This window comes from Podarcis gaigeae (assembly GCF_964106915.1).
Source record: "Podarcis gaigeae genome assembly, chromosome: 3".
In the NCBI taxonomy this organism is placed as follows: domain Eukaryota; kingdom Metazoa; phylum Chordata; class Lepidosauria; order Squamata; family Lacertidae; genus Podarcis; species Podarcis gaigeae.
The window spans coordinates 101368888-101393980 of NC_139680.1; the positions used below are offsets into that span (position 1 = coordinate 101368888).

A 25093-nucleotide genomic window follows, 5' to 3' on the forward strand; every position below is an offset into this window, starting at 1 on the left:
GAAAGAAAGAAAGAAAGAGAAAACACTGGTCACCTGGGAAGTAAGGCAAATGCAACAAAAAGCCAACATCCCACTCATTATTCCCTTGGATAATTTTCTAACTAAATTTACTTTCTCATTCATTGAGGATAAATGGTCTGGGAAACATCTTGGCACATCGCTAGGACCAAGTTTGTGTTTAGAGGTTCCGTGGGCATTGGATACATCATCCTTCTATGTGAACTGTTTTTCCCCATGAGGGATTGCAATGTATGAAAGCAGTAACTAAATATATCTTAAGCCAAATGATGTGGAGGCGTCGTAGTGAAAATTCCTGTTGTTTTGCATAAATCAAAGGCCTCTGTAAACAGGCAGGTTTTCAGCATGCACTGAAACTGCACAATCATTGGCACATGTCTTCTTTTTAAACACGTGCACTGTAAACCTATACCCGTCTACCTGGGAGTAAGCCCCTTGGAATCCAGAGAGACTTACTATGCCCAACATGCCTGTCTCTGCCCCTCCCTCTTCTGGTCCTGGGAGACTAGGGGGAGGAGAGATGGTCACAGCCAGAGGGGGAGACACCCTGGCTTTGTCACCAACCTGACTCATCTCTGCCTCTTGGCCTCCCTCTTCTCCGGCTTCCGCCTCTGCTTCTGATTTGGGATTTCTCTCTGCCATAGACTCTCCCTGCTCACCACGCCCTGTTACCTCTTCAGCTTCTGACACCTCCTCCTCCCAGGCTTCTCCTTCTGACCACTTGACATAGTCCCACCACCAGTCCCCTGGCTCTGAGTCTTCTTCCCATGGGGGTTCCCCAGCTGGTGCCTCCCACTTTTCCTCTGTGTCCAGCCAGTCTACAACAGGATGAATTTTAAAAGGGAGAAATGTAAAGTATTGCGCTTGGGCAAAAAAAAAATGAGAGGCACAAATACAAGATGGGTGACACCTGGCTTGAGAGCAGTACATGTGAAAAGGATCTAGGAGTCTTGGTTGACCACAAACTTGACATGAGCCAACAGTGTGACGCGGCAGCTAAAAAAGCCAATGCAATTCTGGGCTGCATCAATAGGAGTATAGCATCTAGATCAAGGGAAGTAATAGTGCCACTGTATTCTGCTCTGGTCAGACCTCACCTGGAGTACTGTGTCCAGTTCTGGGCACCACAGTTCAAGAAGGACACTGACAAACTGGAACGTGTCCAGAGGGGGGCAACCAGAATGGTCAAAGGCCTGGAAACGATGCCTTATGAGGAACGGCTAAGGGAGCTGGGCATGTTTAGCCTGGAGAAGAGGAGGTTAAGGGGTGATATGATAGCCATGTTCAAATATATAAAAGGATGTCACATAGAGGAGGGAGAAAGGTTGTTTTCTGCTGCTCCAGAGAAGCGGACACGGAGCAATGGATCCAAGCTACAAGAAAGAAGATTCCACCTAAACATTAGGAAGAACTTCCTGACAGTAAGAGCTGTTCGACAGTGGAATTTGCTGCCAAGGAGTGTGGTGTAGTCTCCTTCTTTGGAGGTCTTTAAGCAGAGGCTTGACAACCATATGTCAGGAGTGCTCTGATGGTGTTTCCTGCTTGGCCGGGGGTTGGACTCGATGGCCCTTGTGGTCCCTTCCAACTCTATGATTCTATGATTCTAGGAAGGAAGACAGTTTCCAGCTATTCCTCTTCCCTCTGGAGCCTGCCACGTCCTCCCAAATCTGCTCCAAGGGGTCCTTCAACCCTCCAGAGCAGATTTTGGGGAGATGAGGTGCTATGGAGGGTGGGGAGTGCTGAAAATTGCCTTGCTTGGTATTCGGCTGACTGATACTTTCGTCAGCACAGTGGTGCCACTTGAATCCCCCCGTTATTTCCTTTTTAACTCTGATTTGTGGGAGAATATTTAGTTATTGAATTAATACATCTACTTGAAAAAACCTATTTGACTCTACCCAAGAGCAAGTCCTGCAATATGATGATTCACAGAAGGGCCATTTCCACAGTAGGCCTTTGGCTCTGGAACAAGCTTCCCTCAAAGGCGTATCTGTCTCTCACATTATCGAGTTCTTTCAGGCACCAACTCAAAACATTTTATCTATCCAGGCTTTTGCAGTTCAATAAATAGACGATGAACTCCTAATTAGCACTGTTTGTACTCCTTTTTAATACTTTGGTACTAAATTTTTAGTGCCTATGTGTTTTTAGCTCTGTTTTTAAATGTTTGGTGTACAAACATAGCTATGCCTCAGTGGCATAGCTATTAACATGAGTTTGACCAAACTGCGGGACGCAGTTGAAGACAAGAGTGCCTGGTGTGCTCTGGTCCATGGGGTCACGAAGAGTCGGACATGACTAAACGACTAAACAACAACAACAACAACACACACATACATACATAATTTTATTTGAATGCTGCCTTTCCACAGTTCAAACCATGCTCAAGGCAGCTTACAACATGTAAAAAACACATAACATAACAAAAGTAGTCATAAACAAGAAACAAAACATGAAAAAATATAAAACCAAACCAAACTAAACAATTTCTACATAAATTGCAAAAAAATCTAAAATAAAGATGCAAAAAACAAAAACAAAAATCCCAAACAACATTCCAGTCCAAAAGTCTGTTCAGCATCCTCAGCTTTCGTAGCTGGAGTCAGTCAGTGCTCCATCCTCCTACCCAAGTGGAAAGATGCCTGCAAGGCAGGGAGCAGGTCTTTCAGGCCAAGGTGGTAATCAAACTACCTTATACTGAGCCCAGATCATTGGTCCATTTAGCTAAGTGTTGTTGACTCTGACTAGCAACTACTCTCCACAGTCTGAAGCAGGTGCTTTTCCCATCCTGACCTAGAGATTACATGATTGAACATGGGACCTTCTGCATGCAAATAAGCCCAAAGTTGATAATAAGCGAAATCATGGCTCAGGTGGGATTAGAACCATGGCCTTTCCTGTTCACAGCCACTGCATCATCTGGCTGCGTGAAACTAACTCTCCTATTTGCTCCACACCAATCGCCTGCCCAATCAGAGAACTCTCCTATTGCTTCTGAAATGTGCTCCGGCTAGGGATCTGGTGATCTTCCAGGGGAAGTGAGGTTTCACAGAATGGAAGCTGCTACAAAGACCACTTCTGTTAAGAGCAGCTGTTAGTTTCTGCTGCTAATCCTAGCGCCTCCCGTTTTTCCAGCGGCTACCAATCAACCTGTTGCATACCACAGACTGAGGTTTTTGCCTTGTTATTTATTTTGCTTCTTGCTGGGAATGAGGTAGCCCTTTCCAATGAAAATGTTCTTAAGGCTGCAACAACCGTGGCGTGAGCCCCACTAAAAATTCGGCACAATTTATTTCTGAGGCATAAAGTCGAGCTGCACAAATTATGAGTTGCAAGAGGATCAAAAGCAATCCTGATCTGAACTACCAAAACTCATATTAAGACTCATATTAAGGAGCCAATAAAATAGAATATGTGGCCATCCTGTTCCGAAAGGTCTCTTCCAACCCCCCCGGGGGGGGGGCAATAGAGAGAAAGAGAGAGAGGACATACAGAGGAAGGAAGAGGTAGGAAAGGTCATTGAATCATAGAATTGTAGAGTTGGAAGGAACCCCAAAGGTAATCTAATCCAACCCCCAGCAAGGTCTGTTCATTCACAAAAGGGAAGTTAGGATCCAAACCTTTCTCTTCTTCCTTTAACTTGTTCTGTTTGCCAGTCTTATGACACGCTTGCTGATGGCCATTTATTTCCCAGCAACTTGTCTTCTGGAGTGAGAAGAAAGGAAACCCTTTGCTATGCACAGGCATCCCCAAACCTTGGCCCTCTAACTGTTTTGGGACTACAACTCCCATCATCCCTAGCTAACAGGACCAGTGGTCAAGGATGATAGGAATTGTAGTCCCCAAAACAGCTTGAGGGCCGAATTTGGGGATGCCTGGCTATGCACTTCCCATCTTCAGCTGGGCATTCCAATAGGAAGGGAGGCCCGTTGTTAATTCAGATTGCTGCTCTTCCTTTGAGCAACTAATTGAAATAAGTTTCACCAACCAGCTACTCAGGCATATCTACCCAGTCATACCCATTGCAAAAGAAGAAGAAGAAGAAATCCATCATCGCTATCAGTGAGATGGTGTAATTGAGAATCACTGGCTTTGCAAGATGCCTTCAGGCTCCTATTTTGGGGTGGAAATGGGGAAGATGGGGTCTTAATATGCTAATTAAGAAAGGGAACAGAGTGGGAGGGCAAGCCGCACATGTTAAAACCTGCACCTGAAATAATTGGAAATTGGCTTAAAGTGGAGGCGTGTAACCTGATTGATTTGCCAGCTCCAGGGCACGTTGCTTCATCTTTGGAGTCAGGGTCATCATGCAATCCCTAATGTAACAGATGTAGTTTGAGAGGGAGCCGTCACTGGCGGGATGGGGCTGACAGCTCAAGCGTTTGCAGAGACGACTGCAACACGGCCAAGGGAATAATTATTTGGGAATGCCTTCGGGTTTGTGATTTTTACACAAGGCAGAAAACATTCTGCGCCCTACCCCAAGATGCCTGGAGTGTGTTGGAAGGATTGGTTTTTTTAATCACCTGAAAGCAATTGTTTTGGATGTTTCAAGATGGAAGATGGGTCAAAAACAGAGGGAGGTCTTGTACTGAGGCTAAAATAAGCTAGGAATATGCTAGCCTTCCACTCATAATGCCAACAACCTCTTGTGTCACAAGTTCCATGGAGGCAGTAAGTTGTTTTTGCTATTTTTACCCATGGTGTTTTAAGTTGCAAATGAAGGGGCTAATATTTTTTTTTTAATGTATCTGGTTGTTGTTTTAAATCAGGGGTGTAGAAGCTGTGGATCCCCAGATGTGGCTGGACTCAAACTCCCATCAGCCAACGTGGTCCATAGCCAAGCATGATGGGATTTGTAGCCTAACATCTGAGGAGTCAGGTCTTCCCATCCCTGTTTTTCAAAAGCACAACATTTGTCCCTTCATCCTGTTAACTCTAGTCTTTCACCCATACTTTTTCCTAACAGTGGTTTGAAACCACAATAGTTTCCCTAACAATATCCTAAAACACCCCAGAAAGATGGGCATCTAATCTTTTTCTGAAAAGCTGCAAGGCTGGCTTCCTTAGGAATCTTGTCTGTGGGAAGGGGAAAGTGATGGAATTGGAATGAAAATATAAACAACAGAGGGGTATGGCTAGGTTGCCTGGTGGTGGTGGGAGTAAGCAGAGATAAATAATGTAATTTATTTTTTAGTTGTATCTGGACAGAGGTCCCTGGACCGCAAAGGGGATGGAAACCATCTTGTCTACTCGCCATGGTAAAGATGTGTATTCTTGAAGGCCATTCTAATTATCTGCTTGGTAAATTTATAGGCTCCCACTGTTCAGTATAAAGGCATACCCTCCAACATTTCTCCAATGAAAATATGGACACCCTATTCAACAACAACAACAATTTTATTATTTATACCCCACCCATCTGACTGGTTGCCCCAGCCACTCTAGGTCGCTTCCAACATATATAAAAGCATAATAAAACATTTTTTTAAAAAAACTCCCCTATACAGTGCTGCCTTCTGTTGTCTTCTAAAGGTTGTATAGTTACTTATTTCCTTGGCTAGCGGAATCGGATAACTCCATGCTCTCCAACATTTCTCCAATGAAAATAGGAATAGTGGGACATTCTGGGATCAAATAAGAAACCAGGATGGCTTCTGTAAATCTGGGACTGTCCTTGAAAAATAGGGACACTTGGAGGGTCTGAGAAGACGGCAAGAATGAGGCTAAAAAGAGATACCATCAAATCCATCCTTAAAATAATGAAGGGCAGCTGCTCATAAGAAGTTGTCAAAACCCAACAGAGCCATAAAACAGTGAACTCAGATCTCTATCCTCATTCCAGGAAAGTAAGAGGCATAGGAGCTGACTCTTAGGGGTTGAGGGGTCTTCTGCCCCCCCAATAAAATATTTGAGGGCCCAAGCCCCCCCCCAAAGTTAGTGGGTACTGCTATTCATGTATGCCACATCATGTGATTGATTATGTGGGACGGGGCTTACCTGCCCCCCCCCCTTATTTTATTCAAGTTTTATATATGCTGGGAGCTGCCCAGAGTGGCTGGGGAAACCCAGCCAGATGGGTGGGGTGTAACTAATAAAATTATTGTTGTTGTTGTTGTTGTTAGGCACCCCGCAACTCTGATAAGCCTTATCAAAGTTCAAGGACACATCCCAGCCAAGCAAAAATACAGAGGATGTGAAGCAGGGCCAATTGAAGGCGTGACTGGGGAGGGGGTGTGGCCTGTGGAGAGTCGATTGAGACACAGTTGGAGTATCCTGGCCCAAAGGTTCCCCACTACTTGTGCAGGCTATTTTGGGAAGATACCAGAAGCACCATAAGTGAGATCAAGAGGCACAAGCTGCAAATGAATCCAGTCGTGATGCCGTTAGGCCACATTAGCCAGTAGATAAATAATAAAGAAAGAGCAAAGGGCTTTGGTATCACATGTGTTGATAACAGCTCTGATAATGGTAGCAAAAAAGCTGGAGAAGCAGTAATCTTCCAAAAATCGATCAGGAAGGTGAGGAAACTGTGGGATGGGATGGCAATCACTACTTAGAAATTGCTTTGGGAGGGAAGAATGCAAACACTCCAGATTTTCCAACGAAACTGGTGGTCTTTTATTCTGTACCAAAAAAGAGAGAAGAAATTATAACTATGGGTGTTCTTATAATATGATATAGTGTGACAATACATGATGCATTTGATCTAAGATTTAAGTAATATCTTGTAATTATGTAGTTATGAAACTCATGTAAATATATCCGCATGCCATAAGATCCTGCAAGATAGCCTTGTTCCCTGCCAGCAGTGGTTTTTAAAATACTTGTGATTGCAAGTATAACAGAAAAGGGAGGGGAGAGAGAAAGAAACAATGTCAGCTCACATTAACAATATGAATAATCCATCAGTCCTAATTTAAACATTAATATAAGCAGCCCATGTGTCCTAATCGATAGGCAGGTGAGCTATATATTCAAATACAGAAAGGGGCAGTGAGATCTTCAGACCAGGTGGTTGTTCATCCTTGCAACCTTGGAAGTACAAGTCTCTGCAACCATTCTGGCTTGCAGGATCCACTTTTGCTGTCCACCCGTTAGTCCCCACACCCAAGGTATATAATTTCAAAGTGCACAAACATCTGCACGCTTTCTCCCTGTGCTATGGTATCGGTCAACCTCCTTCCTCCAAGCTGCTGTGTCCCCTGAGAAGGAAACTGCCACTGGCATCAGGGGAAGAATGATATCTCTGTGCTGGTGCACATATTATGTGCAAAAAAGGCTGCCAGGTTCAATTCCATATAGGGCAGGAGAAGACTCCTTTCTGAAAACCTGGAGAGCTGCTACAAGTCAGCGAAGGTCTGGCCAGGGGTTGAGTCAGCTCCATATATTCCTAGCTTCTCTTCTGGGCAGAGAGGCTGGGAAATTGGGTGTGTGGTGGCTATTCATCATGCTGGAAGAACAAGGTTAACTTTCCTTTCATTCACTCACCATGATTCTGCTCCTGATAAACTCTATAACTGTTTTGGTGGGGTTTTTTTAAAGTAGAAAATAGACACATTAAATGCACAGGCACATTTAACCATCTATTTTGATGGGAGGCAGTTGAGCTTCTTCCATCCCAAGGCAGTGTTCCTCCAAAGGGGCTCTTATGTTCTTAAGACAGGAGACTGAGAGCCCTGTTGGATAAAACCAAATGCTCATCTAGCCCAGGATTCTGTTTCCCACAGTGGCCAATCAGATGTCTCTGGGGAGAACTAAAGACTGAAAAGAAATGAAAAACAACAGATTCACTCATTCCTTAGAGCTAGCTGATATACCAGTTTGCTGCTATGCTACAACTCTTGTGTGTCTTAAGTTCACAGTGCCGTTCTCACGCTTCCCCTTCTCCCTTTATTATTTCATCTGTATGCAACCTCTGGTGATAACCCCCTATTTCCCCAAACCCCTGGTTTTTTGAATTTTCTCAGTTCATCTTATCCTCACAAAGTTCATCTCTTCGTAATCACAGGGACTGGCTCCAAGAGACCACTTGCATTGTTTGGGATTCTACGTGTTGAAGTGCCCCATGTCAATATTTCTGTCGAATGCCTGCTGAACGCTGAAACATATATGTTACGAACTCTCAGAAAGTGGCAACCGGGGGCCTCCCATAAGCCAGCAAGCTCCATAGAATGTCAACCCTGTCCAAGGATTCGACATGAGATGCATTGTAATCAACAGAGAACGATATTCAGTGTATTGCTAAGGTTACAATAGTACAAGAATTCTCTTTGTGCAACTGAACACTCTCCTCCCCCAGCACAATGACCACATCTGTTCTAGGTTTTCTTCCAACCTTCTGGAGCAGATTTGGAGACCACGTGGGGTGCACGGGGGCGAGGACAAGAGGGGTGAATGCCCCATTGCGGTAGTGACAATCCTTGCACTTGCACAATTATTTAGTTGAATGCTGTCCTGAGTCATAATCAGAGCAGAGCCACTGGCTTCAATGGACTTGAATTAGTTGTGCGACTCATTGTATTTTTAATTACAGACTCACTCTCTTGTCTGATTTCAGTTTTGTGCCCTCTTTGGAGCTTTAGCTTTAAGTGGGAAACAGATCAATAGAATCTCCAATATTGTGGCCGATTCACATCACTAAAAATGTAGAGATATTGTAAGCAGGGTGTTATGGGAGGCCATGTAAATCTGTCACTGTACAATAAGATGTGCACCAGGTGTACATAATACCTCCATCTTTTGAGTTGGAGGAATCATGGGAATAGATTACAGATGTCCGTGATGCATATGTTATGCCACTGATGTGATGTGATGCATATAAATTTCGACATTATTAGCAGGGAAAACAGAGTTTCAGACAAAGATTTCCCTTGTTCCTGCTAAGTTCTCCCTCTTCTTGACTAACCCAATACGCCTTCCTGTCTTCCACAAAGAGCCCCTTCTGTCTCTAAGCCTTCTTTAAGGTTTTCATTTACCAATTGTCCTTTTATTTCCCCTGTAGAATTTGTTTGTTGGTGTGCTTTCTCTGTCACTGTAGTTAACACTTCCACCAAAATCCCATGCGATTACAATGCATTGGCTTACGACTTGTGGGAGATGTGGCTCATAGATGGCAACATGTGGTAGGCAAGTGACAACCAGGTTATTGCTGTTGCAGTGAAAACTATGCATAAATCAAACCACATACCTTTCCGAGCTCCTCTGGCTTTTCTCTAAGAACGCTAGAATATGGGACCGGTGTCACCATGACAGTAAATAGAAACTGGATCAGGTCTTTAAGAGCAGAGAGAGTGCAGCTATTAGCATCGGAGACAGAATTACTGTTATCATTCTGCATTAATCTGACTCTTTCCTGTGCACTGCCCTCTCATTGTCTTCAGCCATTTGGAAAGCTTTCCCTTAGCAAACAATCAAACCCACCAAGTCCTCTGTCAATAAATTTTATTTGAGAAATATAGCGGTTGCAGTACTGATGAATCTTGCTTTCCCCTCCTTGCTTGTCCTGCCTTCCTCCGCCCAAGAGCTGCATTTAGGCAAGAGCAGGTGCCCGTTCTCCTCCGGCAAAGGAAACACAGGCGAACATTGAAGAGCACCCATATTTAAATACTGTATAGCGTGTCTATTTGCATATCTTAGCACATTTTCTCTGCATGGAGTACATTTCAAAATAACCAGGGTTGCGGGGTGTTTGGGTCGGTGGCTACTGGATCTGTTGATAACTTGAAATATGTAAATACATCTCCTCTCCCCTCTCCTTCCCTCTCCCCCCCGCCCCCCGCCTTGCTTTCTTCTTTTCTACAACCAGTGCTTTAGATTGCATTAGCTGTAAACAAAGATGTATTTGCAGGGGCAGTCGGTTTGAGTTTATTGTTTATGTAAATCTCTCTGAATGTGACATAGCCAGATAGCTTCCTATGTTGTGCTGATCCACGTTTTAGGCCTGCAGCCAAAAGTATTTTATCTTTTTACTTCATTATAGTGATCTTCCAATTAGCTGTGGTCTGTAATACCCTGATTTTGGTGGCAGTGGTTTGGGGAGGATTGTTTGATAGTTCTGCTCGAGAGGCAAAATGAGTCGCCTTATTATAGAAAGTGCAGAGGTTGTGCAGTAGCCGAGTTCTGTTGCAAAGTTTGCCGATAAGGGGAAAACTGGCCCTTGAGCATCTATTCTCTTCTGTATATTAACACTTCTAATCTGCGCTGCTGATAAAACTGGAAGCCATTTGCCTTTGCAGGAATTAGTTCTGCCTCACTTGTGTAACCAGGCGATGGTGATTAACCTTTAAACTGTCCAATATTCTCAGCAGACTCCTGCTCCAGATTAGAAACTATTTAGTTACGACCAACTAAATTAACAACATTCCCGCCTCTGAAGAATAAGGTTTGGAAGGTATGCATTTTAAGGTGGAATTGTATTTGAAAACAGGGGAGAGATGTGCTTGTTTGCTTCTCAAGAGATGCACACATTTGGCGGCGATGGGGCTGCCTAAGAAAATAGGTTCTACATTTTGGAGAAAAGAAGCAAGAGGCCTCAATAGAAGAAGCCCGTGTCCTGCAGATGCAATTAGTTAGTAGCCATTGATGAACATGTAGATTTGATCCAAACCTACCTATACATGTTTGATTATAGGTAGGTGATACATTTTGGAGAATGTGTATATTTGGTTATGTGCAGATGGGTGATTTAAAAACACACACACAGAGAGAGTGCAATTATTAAGGGATATTTCACTCCCAGCCATACTAGTCACATAAAAGGAAGTTCCATCAATTTGAATTAAATTTACTTCTGTGCGAATCTGCTTAAAATCAATGCAGAAGTTTACAATGGACACCACCAACTCTAATCAACTGGTGAATTAATCAGCTTTATTTTTTTTAAAAAAAAGGCTGTAATCCTGCATCCACTTACATGGAAGTAAGCTCCATTGAACTAAGTGGAACATACTTTTGAGCAGGCACGCATAGGGTTGAGCTGTTCCATGATGAATCCAATGGAGATTTTTTAAATCTTGAGGTCCAAGGCTGAAGGCGCAGGAACTATATATTTTTAATAATAATGCTACTAATAATGACTTTGGTGTATTATAGGAACAAGGAGGAAATTTTAAATATGACCTTCTCTTAAAACAATAAATGTAGCTTTTGTTTATTAAATGTTAGGTGATTTCTTGGGTTGATCAATGTTAGGTGATTTAATTGATCAATTAAATGCTTTAAAAACTGAGCAATTATTAATTTTCTGATCTTGGACTGGCAGATAGCACACAGGCACACACACATAGGCTGTGATCTGAAACACAATGGTTTGGAACCAAACTCAGTAGAGATCAATGAGACTTAATTCCAAGTAAAAGTATATTGAGGATAAGGTGCCAGCTGTCTCAGATTTGAGATGGCTTGGAAGATCTCTGCCACATAATATGACAAAGAATGTGTGATAAGGAGAAGGTGAGCAATAGCGGAAAGGAGGGGAAGATAATTTTCTTTTAGGCAAAAAGGGCTCTCCCAATTTTCTCTCTCTCGGGGTTAAGCTGAACAGTGGAATAGATGTTATAAATATCCACAGCAACCCCTCATGCCCAATAGGCTTCAGCTGCTGGGCTAACTTTGCACTGAGCTATTGCATCTAGAATTTTTTTTAATATAATGTAAAACTTATCAGCTGAAATGTAACCTCCAACTCACATGGCATAAAGACAAAAACGAGGGCATTTATGTAATAAACGGTGTAGTGCTTGTCCGACATGCATGAAATGACCGTATTGTTCTCCCTTGCTGGAGAACAAAATCAAAATCCCCGTTAGCAATGTTTTTCTGTTTTACCAGTTTTTACATTGGCTGCCTCCTTAAAAATTGCTAATCTAGATACTACATTAGTAGGGTGTCAGTCAAACTGCAATCCACAGTGAAGCCTTCTTCACATACCAATTTAAATCATTCATGGTCCTTTCTTTGGCATTATTCAAAAGATCATAATAATTTTCTTGTGCCCACAGCACAAAAAAAATCAATTATTTCCCCACAAAGACTTGAAAGTACTTAGCGAGTGCTGCAAGAAAAGCTGAGGGTTATATCAAATTGAAATTGCACTCATTACACACAACACAATTAGTTGCCACTAGTCTGGCCGGTCCTTTAATTCTGAATGGCATATCTTTATTATTACAGAAACAAGCATGCAAATGGCATTGTTCAGGATTTGCCGAAATCAATAGGATATAGTGCTGTGTGTTTGGTGGCCACTGTCACTCAATCGGCTGTGGATTTGAGATAATGTGTGTATTTGAATTAATGAAGGGAATGTGAGACATCATAAGTGACACCCAAATAAAAGAAATGGGTACATGATATTTGTAATTATTCTACTTGTGTTTTTGTTGTAAATACTTGTGCTTTTTGTTTTTTAATCAAAGGATTAATTGCATTTTAATAAGGCATTATGATTTTCAGAGCTTTAGTTAATTAAAACTTGTAGTATATAATTATGAAGTGATGCTGAGATTTTTCTAAAGATCACCCATATGTTTTGAATGTGTACATTTTCCCTCTTCTTGTTATGCGGTTGCTACATGATTCCCTCCCCTCCCTTTCTCTTTTTAATGAATTATATTTAAATGTTTGAGAGATGACGGGTTCGAATTTCGGACAGATTTTTTAATATTTTTTTTGTAAGTGGCAGCTACAGTACAAAATGTTCATGATCTTAGGGTTGAGTCATAGACTGTGTTTCCTTTGGGCTTTTTGAGGATGCAAGACTCATTCCCTGCATCTGCATTGCACAATTAAGAAAAAAATGAATATTGTGATGTGGGAAACACAATGCTAATTGCTGACCTGTGAAATGACCAGACCCGAAAGCCATTTGGAGAATGTTTTACCTGCATAGCACTGAAATAATGGAAAGGGTGAATTTAGGGATAAAGCAAAAAAAATGTGACACCCCCCCCCCACTGGAGGTGAACATGCAGCTATTGCCCTGATCCAGTTTGCTGAAATTGTAGCGCTCCCTTCGTCATATGCTGCTTCCTTACTCACCAGGAATGCTCATTTGGGACTCACAGCTGTCCATGGAGGTGCAGGTCAATTCTGTCTCCAGGGCAGCTGTCTACCCTATCTGCCCATGGACTGTCTCGCCAGAGTGGTGCATGCTCTGGTTATCTCTTGCTTGGACTACTGCAATGCGCTCTATGTGGGGCTACCTTTGAAGGTGACCCAGAAACTACAACTAATCCAGAATGTGTCAGCTAGACTGGTGACTGGGGGCGGCTGCCGAAACCACATAACACCGGTCTTGAAAGACCTACACTGGCTCCCAGTACGTTTCCAAGCACAATTCAAAGTGTTGGTGCTGACCTTTAAAGCCCTAAATGTCCTCGGCACAGTATACCTGAAGAAGCATCTCCACCCCCATCGTTCTGCCCAGACACTGAGGTCCAGCGCCGAGGGCCTTCTGGCGGTTCCCTCACTGCGAGAAGCAAAGCTACAGGGAACCAGGCAGAGGGCCTTCTCGATAGTGGCACCCGCCCTGTGAAACGCCCTCCCATCAGATGTCAAAGAGATAAACAACTACCTGACATTTAGAAAACATCTGAAGGCAGCCGTGTTCAGGAAAGTTTTTAATGTGTGACGTTTTAATATATTTTTAATCTTTGTTGGAAGCCGCCCAGAGTGGCTGGGGAAGCCCAGCCAGATGGGCAGGGTACAAATAATAAATTATTATTGTTGTTGTTGTTGTTGTTGTTATCATTATCATACCATCATCAGCAATTGTGGCCCGGCATGACCATGGTCTTAGCCTGGGACAAACTTTTGGCCCCGCAGGACCATTGTGAGCCAACACTCCATCCTGCTCTATGTAGGTTGCTGGGAGGCTTGTATTCAAGGGGACCTATCACAGGCAAGCTGTGGTTGAACAGACCTATCAGAAGCAAGCAGGGGGTGGGCTTGGCTTTGTGGAGAACCTCAGCTCCTGGTCTTCACTCAGGTCCGCTCACTGGGCATATAAAGACTTGTTAGCTCAGTTAAAGCTGGATTCCCCATCCTCCTGCCCTGTGTAGTGGTGGGGAGCGGGCAGGTTCTGAATATGCCCTTGCTATGGAAATATTTGGTTGCCGTATGCGGGGCCAGGGAGGAATTTGCCTGCAGATGAATTGGGCCTGTATGGAGGGTATTGCCAACCTCATAGCAATTGTAACAACTTGTTGGCAGATAAGGCATTGGATTGGATCCTTAGTCTAGGTGACGGAGGGGTTTGGGAAGCCACCTACCCTCGCCTCGGGGAATCAGGGGTGCCATGTTACAGAGGTCCAGGGGGAGGGGCTTCTATCCGGGTGCCCATTTGGGAGCTGATGGCATAGCACTCCCCAGAAAAGTGGCAGCCCTGAAGGGATCGTCCCTATTTGATGTACATCACAGGGAGTTCCTTCATCCAGGATTGACCCTGCAAAATAGTCTGCCAGCCAGCAGTCAAGTTGGTTGATTCAGGATACATACCTATTCCGAAAGCTACTCGCATCTGTAATCAGTAAAGTTGTGGCTTATTCGAGCCCAATATGTTTACAATCCCCATTTATGCAGAGTTCTTTCCCTCGCAAGATTTAATGTTTCGCTGTCTGCAGTTTTGCAAGGTACATTCTCAAAATCCCATATTCTGAAAGGGCAGTCCCTTGTGGCACAAAACAGGTCGAATCCACCACACACATTTTATTTCATTGCCCACTTTATGCAAAAATATATAAGTATTTGACCCCCTTTATTGAAGGAGGGGCTCTATCGCACTGACTCTTCCAGCGTGTCCTATCTGCTGAATAATTGTAAGAAGAACATTGTGGAGAATGTGGCAAGATTTTTGAGTGATGCCATGAAATTACGTCACTATACGTCCCAAGAGCCACTTTTGCATCTCACAATGTCTGTACAGTTTTATCCTAAAGTACCTCCTACTATGTTTTGTTACCCATGTTGTGTTCTGATCCATGTATATGATGTACTCTTACTATGCCAATAAAGGAAATTGATTGATTGATTGATGTTTGTCCTGTGTGTTTATAGTATCTTACCACGATATGGGCCCAGCCACCCGCAGGTTCCGTGCAGGGAGAACACACATCTGTGCATACATTTCTTTGCACTTTTTCTGTTGTTTTACTGTCTGGGCAGATTCCAACAAATTTTGAAACCACATGCAGAAGTTCCCCAGGTGGGGCAGAAAAAAAATTATCTGGAGACCTGCTGCCAGTCAGCGTAGGCAATACTGGATTAGATGGACCAATGGCCTTACTCAATATAAGGCATCTTGCCATGTTTATGGTCAAAGTAGCAATCCACCTTGTACTTCTTAAATGTATTCATAACATTCATACCATCCTTTTCCATTATTCGATGTCCAAGATGGCTTATGTAAGGCTCCCAGCCTGATTCCATGGCTCTTCTACTAGGTCAGAACTTGAAATGGCGAGATCATTCAAGATTTTCTACAACTCAGCAAGTTGTAGAAGGAGCAAGAAACCTGTTCTTATTCTTCTATTTGAAAGAACATCCAAGATCAAAATTGATAGACTATGCAGAATTGGACAAATTAACTGGGAAAATTAGATACACTAAAGACCAAAAGTTCATCGAGGACTGGGGAAAAATGGTGGATTATCTGAAAAACATATGTGGTGTAAATATAACGCTAGTGGGATTTCAAGAGGCACTGTAAAAAACAAATAAGTATTGTTTATTAAAAATAAGGGAGCAAGGGGGAACAATGGCAATGCGAAAGAAGGAATGTGTATTAAAGGTACAAATATGGATGATTGTCAGAGACGCTGAAGGAAGTCAAAAAACAGTTATGATTTGTTGTATTCGAGATGAAATGTATAATTGAATGGAAACCAATAAAATTTATTTTAAAAAAAAAAGAACATCCCTTAGCCTTCAGTAACATATATCAAGGTGAATTGTATCCAGGCTTCACTTTCTGTGTATGGAAGGACTCCTTCCATTGAAGGAAGGCTTTATACCCAGAGAAACTTCCTGTTGTGGAGGGAGGCAACTTTGCTGATTGCCTCCTCCCATTGCAGCTTCCTTCACTGGTATTCTGGTAGATCCCTCAACACCTACTATAGTGTTCTGGAAGGTCCCTCAACACTATAGAGGAGTGTGGAAGAGGTATCAGGATCACTAACTGAAGGAGTGATCAAAGAGTGGAGTCATAGGGGTAAGAACTAGAGCTTCACCAAGTATGCACTCCAAACACTTTTTGAGGGGGTAAGGTTTGCTCTTTTGGGTGTTGAAAACCCTCCTAGCCTTTTAACATTTCCCCAAGCTTGTGTTGTGTTGTTCCTTCAGTGATATTTCCTCCCTTATTATTAGGCCATCTTTCTCAACCACTGCATGATCCCAGCCAGTCAGGGTTCACTGTGATGATGTCAGAGAGGCAGGGTGTCAATCAGATTTCCAGCTTTGCCTTGTGACAGTTCCATTGCCTGTTTTCACAGGGCAGTGCAACACAAAGGATAATTTATTGACGTGGGGAATAAATTTCCCATTTTTCTGCACTGTGGTGTGAGGGTAAGCAATGAAAAAGCATGGCAAGACTGGGAGTGTTGACCTAGTTCTTCCAACGGCATGTTGCAGGGCAATATTCTCTGTTTTGCTCTGCCATGACAGTTTCATTGCCCACCTCAGTTCAATGTGACACAAGACAGGGAGTATCAGCAATGGCAATGCGTCTGCTGTGAACATTCATGTTCTTTTGAACCCCCCCCCCCCAAAAAAAACCACACACACCAAAAAGGACCTCCAATTTTCCAAGGCAACAGAAACTTTCCTTAAAACCTGTCCTCTCTTTCAGTTCTCTTGAAGCAGAAACACACTTGCCATCTATCTGTTGGCGAGTGGTGCTGGCAGAGTAAGGCAAGGAGGGCGATTTGGTGGTGCCCTGGCTTGTCTAGTGATAGTTTGGGATGTGTTAGCTGTTTTAATAAACAAACTTGGTATACTGGTAGTGTTGCAGGTGGGTAATTTTAAACTCTGGTCTTACAGGGATCACCTCTGAAGTAATCTGTATTAACTTCCAAATGTGGTTGGCCAGCCCTGGTGTAGTTGTGACCCATCTTCATATTCCGCTGGCCCTGAAGTTACTGGTGGAGGAACGGGGATGCAGAGGGAGTGGACCGCCCCCGGTACCACTATTCCGGTAGGGTGCCATTGCGGCACCCCCTGACACGTGCTGTGCACCCCCCGTGTGCCATGCGCCACACTCCCACAGGCAGTGCGCCATGCCCCCAGAACACGCACCATGCCCTTGCGGGTGGCACACCACACCCCTGGGATGCGTGCCATGCCCCCGCGGGCAGCACACCACGGGCCCAGGGCACCAGCCATGCCACGCCTGTTCTCCGCCCCCGGTAGTGGAACATGCAGCTTCGCCACTGCCTGAGGTTCTGCCCTGACGACACTTATTATTCTCTCACACACAATCTATTTCCCCTACATTTACACCATTTGGAGCTCATAGATCCCCTCAGAGCCAGTATGGTGTAGTGGTTAAGAGCGGTAGTCTCGTAATCTGGAGAACCAGGTTCGATTACCTGCTCCTCCACATGCAGCTGCTGGGTGACCTTGAGCTAGTCACACTTCTCTGAAGTCTCTCAGCCCCACTCACCTCACAGAGTGTTTGTTGTGGGGAAGGAAGGGAAAAGGAGATTGTTAGCCGCTTTGAGACTCCTTCGGGTAGTGATAAAGCGGGATATCAAATCCAAACTCCTCCTCCTCCACCTTCTTCTCAGAAGCACAGAGCAGACCATGGTTCTCATTGACTCTTTTATCCCCATGCATAATTTAGCGCCTTTTCAAAATGTGTTTTTAAATAACAGTCAAGGTTTCCTTCTATATTCTTCCCTCTGCTCTGGCTAATTATCAAGTGAATCCACATTACAGGTCCTCTGCCAGTGGCTGGCTATCAAGTTCAGGGTCTTCTTAGTAGTGGCACATTGTCTGCAGAAGATTTTTTGAAGGGAGCATCATCTGGTTATCTTTCTTCAGCTTTTTTGGAAAAGGACAAAGAGATCCCTCTTTAGAGACCAACACTACTGTGCTGGGGCCCAATGATAAAACTGAAGTGGAGCTGTGTTGTGTTCCAGCTGTGTCTTTTTAATTGGTTGTGTTTCTTGTCTTGGGCTGCATTCAGATGGCACTTTATTCCATTTCCCTAACATTTCCTTACCTGATAATTTTCCTTTTTTTAATGTGATCTTTCATATGATGTAAAAGCTACTTCTGGAAATCTAGTGGAATCTAGTGGAAGTCTGATGCCCGTTCCCATGTTAATTGCATCTAGAAAAAAGCACACATGTAAGATGGAAAACTGCAGGATGAAATTTGGAGTGATCTTCTGGCATGTACTTTGTTCTTGCCATGGGGGAACAGAAGCAGCACCCATGTTCATAAAGGGTGATGACATGTCCAATGGCATCTGCTATTGTGCCACACCACATCCATGGGACTGAATTAAATGTAGCACAACATATTTCAATTTTTTTAACATCCACAGCTCCATTATGCAACAGGTTAAGAGGAACAGTATGAAAGAAATGTTAGAAACCTTGGGATAGAAATACTGGCATTCTAAAACTAATGAAATAATCCCCAAGTATGAATGCACCCTTGCACATGATCATATCTTGGGTTTTAGGTAAACAATAGATTGAAGATGCTGTGAAATGCTTTGAACTGTTTTGAATCAAACTGTTGCTTAGGTGTCAGGTGAACTTGGCAGAAAGTCTTCTCCCCACACCTTTTTTTTTTTTTGCACACATCTTCTGAAATTAAAATCCGCTCCTCTGCAGCCATTCCCCTTTCCCCTGATGCTCTTAGGTATACTTTAAATGTGCAGCTGCACAAACACAGCATTTGCCATATTTGTACCACCTGCGGTTCAGCATCTCCCAGATTTGGTTTATTTGCAGTTTTCCCCCTGCTGTCTTTTGATATGGCTCTCCTCGGACGCTTTGAGGCAAGGCAGGTTGAAGCTAGGAAAGAAACCCAAGGCAGATAGATTCTCTCCCCTACCCACCCACTCCAAAAAATAAACCCCACTGCCAGAGTTCAGCACTTATTTAGGTGTATCTAAAAATGAACTTTAAGTAGGATTTGCTCATGTTTTCCATCCCTTCTGCAAGCTGATTTAAAATCTAATATTATTAAGTTGGCCGCAGCCTTCATATTTTAACTGTCAAGCCCAGAGCCTGAGAGGTGATGCATTCAAAGCTTGCTAAAATATTTGCTCAGCAGCACAATTGTGTGTGATGGAAAATAAACTCCTCCAGAGCATCTTCTCCTATCAGGCATGGCCTGCAGCCAGCGAAGAATGAGGGAAGGTCAGTCAATTATGTGTGGTAATCACCGTAAGCATATTATCTGAGACACAGATGTCTTCCCTGACCCCACACGACATAGCTATTAACCCCACAGCAATATAAAAATGGGGCTGGGGGGGGAGGTGCTGGTCCCTTAGGTAAACTAGACCTTTTCAGTTTGGACATGTCCGGCAGATCAGGGGGAGGGAAAAGTTGCAAGACAACGGAGATGGTTTTTTCAGGGACCTGTCCAACAACCTGACCTTTTTGTCGCTGCCGTCGGTGAGGTGGCGTGCCTCCTCTTTAGGGACCTCGCTATAGGCCTAGTCATGTGAGATAAATAGCTGCATCATCTGAAAATGAGACGAACAAATTGACTTGTAAGATATCGCAGCCGCATCGTAGCTCCGGAATGCCACTTCCCGATTTGTTGGGTGGCGGGGGAGGGGAGAGACCAAACAGCCATTTGTGTGCTCCACTCCTGCGTAGCTTTTTTAAAAAATATGGCCCCTCTACTAATATCGACAAAGTGTAATGGCAATATCACACAACTCGCCTAACGCCGTAATGCAGGAAATGGGAATTTCTCATTACGTGGCGTGTTTGCAGCAATCGCCTTCCTGCACAGTTGCTTTCAGGTTGGGATTTGTTTGCAGAATTACAAACCTGTTAGCTAGGGTAGAAAGAATACAGGTTGTTGTTGTTTCTAAATAACCCTCATATAGCTGCAAATTATAATATATACGTACAGTATATGAATGCGTATATAACAGAAATCTAGTTTGAGTTTATATGTAGGAAGCTGGTCTGCACTGTTATATGAGTTATACATAAAGGTAAAGGGACCCCTGACCATTAGGTCCAGTTGTGGCCGACTCTGGGGTTGCGGCGCTCATCTCGCTTTATTGGCCGAGGGAGCTGGCATACAGCTTCCAGGTCATGTGGCCAGCATGACTAAGCTGCTTCTAGCGAACCACAGCAGTGCACGGAAACGCCGTTTACCTTCCCAACGGAACGGTACCTATTTATCTACTTGCACTTTGACATGCTTTCGAACTGCTAGGTTGGCAGGAGCAGGGAGCGAGCAACGGGAGCTCACCCGGTCACAGGGATTCAAACCGCCGACCTTCTGATCGGCAAGTCCTGGGCTCTGTGGTTTAACCCACAGCGCCACCCACGTCCATGAGTTATACATACTCAACTATTATATGAGTCTGCACTGGGGTGTGTGTGTGTAGGTTGTTTCATGTTGGCATGGGTAGCTCACAGGAGAACGTATCTAGGAATACAGAAAGACCAAGGGAAGAATTCAGTGTCACACCAAGGCAATCATTCCATCTGGACATGCATTTTGGCTTACCAGACAGAACAATCTCCCCTCTCCTCTCCCCCATATGCTGTTCTGGGGGTTCTCCTAACCCCACCTTCTAGACCCAACTTCAGGGGCACATGAGGTGATCAGTCACTATCTTTTACCATATTCCCTAATGAGCATATCCTAAAAGAAAATAATAGTAATAATAATAATAATAATAATAATAATAATAATAATCATCGCGGGAAGGTGCCTCATACCATGGGAGCCCATTGGTCCGTTCATCTTTGTGTTGTCTACACTGACTGCTTTTAATGTGTTTTAAATGTATGATGTGGAATGTGACCAGAATTAGGCTGCCTAATGTCACCCATGGAACATCATGCTATGTACAGGAATTTTAATCCTGCTCTCCATTCTCAAAGTCCAACACTCTGCCAATACTCCAACCACTTGGCTACACTCTAACTCCCTCTTCCTTTCTATTCACCCATCCACCATGTTTTTAAGTTTCTCTCTCTCTCATTGGCCGCTGTAAGAACAGAATGCTGGACTAGATTAGCTTTTCCTCTGATCCATCAGGACTGATCCTGATATCCCCTCATTTCCAGCAACAAAATACATTCAGGGTAGCCCCTTGTCTAGAAGACCAGAAACCCTCACAGAGATACACAATTGTCTGTTGCAGAGTCCTGGTATTCTCGCCCCTCTGGGCAAACATCATGAAAGAGAGAGACTACCTTCAGGTGATCAATAGCTATTGGAACAAACCTCAGTGACCATATGGCCCCACTACGTATTCATGTTTGCAACCTTAGGCCCATACTACTGGTGTTTTTGCTTGAACGGTCACAGGGTGCAAAGTTGGAGAGTGGGCACAACTGTGTGCTGCACAATCGGGGCAAGGTTTAGTTAAAGATTTGCACAGTCCAAAACTGCAACCTCTGATTATCCTGATGCTCCCTTGTGATTGAAGGGACCAATGTATTAAAAAACCCCACCAACCCAATATAAGTGTGGTCTCCATCTGTATTATGTAACTATCTTATATATGTTTTTATTATCTTGTAAATCACTTCAGGGTGCCTAAAAAAAAGGTAAAGGTACCCCTGCCCGTACGGGCCAGTCTTGACAGACTCTGGGGTTGTGCGCCCATCTCACTTAAGAGGCCAGGGGCCAGCGCTGTCCGGAGACACTTCCGGGTCACGTGGCCAGCGTGACATCGCTGCTCTGGCGAGCCAGAGCCGCACACGGAAACGCCGTTTACCTTCCCGCTGGTAAGCGGTCCCTATTTATCTACTTGCACCCGGAGGTGCTTTCGAACTGCTAGGTTGGCAGGCGCTGGGACCGAGCAGCGGGAGCGCACCCCGCCGCAGGGATTCGAACCGCCGACCTTTCGATCGGCAAGTCCTAGGCGCTGAGGCTTTAACCCACAGCGCCACCTGCGTCCCCTCAGGGTGCCTAGTGGGAAGCAATTAATAAATGAAATTCTTCTTCATCATCAACATCCCTAAGTTTAGAGATGTTTTCCAAATCACTTCTGCTGATAAAGTGTGTATCTCATGTGATCACTGTAAACTATTGTATACAGTGGTATCTAGGGTTACAGAGGCTTCAGGTTACAGACACTTTAGGTTACAGGCTCCACTAACCCAGAAATAGTACCTCAGGTTAAGAACTTTGCTTCAGGATGAGAACAGAAATTGTGCTCCGGTGGCGCGGCAGCAGCAGGAGGCCCCATTAGCTAAAGTGTTGCCTCAGGTTAAGAACAATTTCAGGTTAAGAACGGACCTCCAGAACGAATTAAGTTCTTAACCCAAGGTACCACTGTATTGGCTTGGTTGTGTGAAATGGCTATCAGATATCAGTCACCACAGATTGCAGTAGTGGGATAACTGGCATTGGGGGGCAACATATTAAATGTAAACTCATCACCTGATAATGCCCATGTCTAATAACTATGAATTATCTCTTCATACACATACATTATAATGTCTACTTGGTGCTTCAGAACCCCCCCCTCCTCTGTCCTTTGGTTCCTCTTTCCAATTCTCCTCTTGTAGAATTTTACAAGAATTTTACATCTAGTTTACCTCCCTTGTTCAGTGCATGACATAAATGCAAGATGTAACTCAAGCATTCCTGGCAGGTGACCATCCTTTGTTGTTGTTGTTGTTTAGTCGTTTAGTCGTGTCCGACTCTTCGTGACCCCATGGACCAGAGCACGCCAGGCACTTCTGTCTTCCACTGCCTCCCGCAGTTTGGTCAGACTCATGTTTGTAGCTTCGAAGACACTATCCAACCATCTCATCCTCTGTCGCCCCCTTCTCTTTGTGCCCTCCATCTTTCCCAACATCAGGGTCTTTTCCAGGGAGTCTTCTCTTCTCATGAGGTGGCCAAAGTATTGGAGCCTCAGCTTCACGATCTGTCCTTCCAGTGAGCACTCAGGGCTGATTTCCTTAAGAATGGATCGGTTTGTTCTTCTTGCAGTCCATGGGACTCTCAAGAGTCTCCTCCAGCACCATAATTCAAAAGCATCAATTCTTCGGCGATCAGCCTTCTTTATGGTCCAGCTCTCACTTCCATACATCACTACTGGGAAAACCATAGCTTTTACTATACGGACCTTTGTTGGCAAGGTGATGTCTCTACTTTTTAAGATGCTGTCTAGGTTTGTCATTGCTTTCCTCCCAAGAAGCAGGCGTCTCTTAATTTCGTGGCTGCTGTCACCAACTGCAGTAATCATAGAGCCCAAGAAAGTAAAATCTCTCACTGCCTCCATTTCTTCTCCTTCTATTTGCCAGGAGGTGATGGGACCAGTGGCCATGATCTTCGTTTTTTTGATGTTGAGCTTCAGACCATATTTTGCACTCTCCTCTTTCACCCTCAATAAAAGGTTCTTTAATTCCTCCTCACTTTCTGCCATCAATGTTGTGTCATCTGCATATCTGAGGTTGTTGATATTTCTTCCGGCAATCTTAATTCCGACTTCGGATTCATCCAGCCCAGCCTTTCGCATGATGAATTCTGCATATAAGTTAAATAAGCAGGGAGACAATATACAGCCTTGTCGTACTCCTTTCCCAATTTTGAACCAATCAGTTGTTCCATATCCAGTTCTAACTGTAGCTTCTTGTCCCACATAGAGATTTCTCAGGAGACAGATGAGGTGATCAGGCACTCCCATTTCTTTAAGAGCTTGCCATAGTTTGCTGTGGTCGACACAGTCAAAAGCTTTTGCATAGTCAATGAAGCAGAAGTAGATGTCTTTCTAGAACTCTCTAGCTTTCTCCATAATCCAGCGCATGTTTGCAATTTGGTCTCTAGTTCCTCTGCCTCTTCTAAATCCAGCTTGCACTTCTGGGAGTTCTCGGTCCACATACTGCTTGAGCCTTCCTTGTAGAATTTTAAGCATAACCTTGCTAGCGTGTGAAATGAGTGAAATTGTGCGGTAGTTGGAACATTCTTTGGCACTGCCCTTCTTTGGGATTGGGATGTAGACTGATCTTCTCCAATCCTCTGGCCACTGCTGAGTTTTCCAAACTTGCTGGCATATTGAGTGTAGCACCTTAACAGCATCATCTTTTAAAATTTTAAATAGTTCAGCTGGAATACCATCACTTCCACTGGCCTTGTTATTTGCAGTGCTTTCTAAGGCCCATTTGACTTCACTCTCCAGGATGTCTGGCTCAAGGTCAGCAACCCCACTACCTGGGGTATACGAGACATCCATATCTTTCTGGTATAATTCCTCTGTGTATTCTTGCCACCTCTTCTTGATGTCTTCTGCTTCTGTTAGGTCCTTACCACTTTTGTCCTTTATTATGGTAATCTTTGAACGAAATGTTCCTTTAATATCTCCAGTTTTCTTGAACAGATCTCTGGATCTTCCCATTCTGTTGTTTTCCTCTATTTCTTTGCATTGCTCATTTAAGAAGGCCCTCTTATCTCTCCTTGCTATTTTTTTGAAATCTGCATTCAATTTCCTGTATCTTTCTCCATCTCCCTCGCATTTTGCTTGCCTTCTCTCCCCCGCTATTTGTAAGGCCTCGTTGGACAGCCACTTTGCTTTCTTGCATTTCCTTTTCATTGGGATGGTTTTCGTTGCTGCCTCCTGTATAATGTTGCAAGCCTCCATCCATAGTTCTTCAGGCACTCTGTCCAGCAAATCTAAATCCTTAAACCTGTTCCTCACTTCCACTGTGTATTCATAAGGGATTTGATTCAGATTGTATCTTACCGGCCCAGTGGTTTTTCCTACTTTCTTCAGTTTAAGCTTGAATTTTGCTATAAGAAGCTGATGATCTGAGCCACAGTCAGCTCCAGGTCTTGTTTTTGCTGACTGTATCGAGCTTCTCCATCTTTGGCTGCAGAGAATATAATCAATCTGATTTCGATGCTGCCCATC

At 43.9% G+C, this 25093-nt stretch overlaps 1 long non-coding RNA gene across 3 annotated transcripts in view; it reads left to right on the forward strand.

The window, feature by feature from the left end:
- Positions 1–25093, forward strand: part of LOC310842166 — a 48314-nt gene that overhangs the window by 16071 nt on the left and 7150 nt on the right. The window lies entirely within an intron of this gene.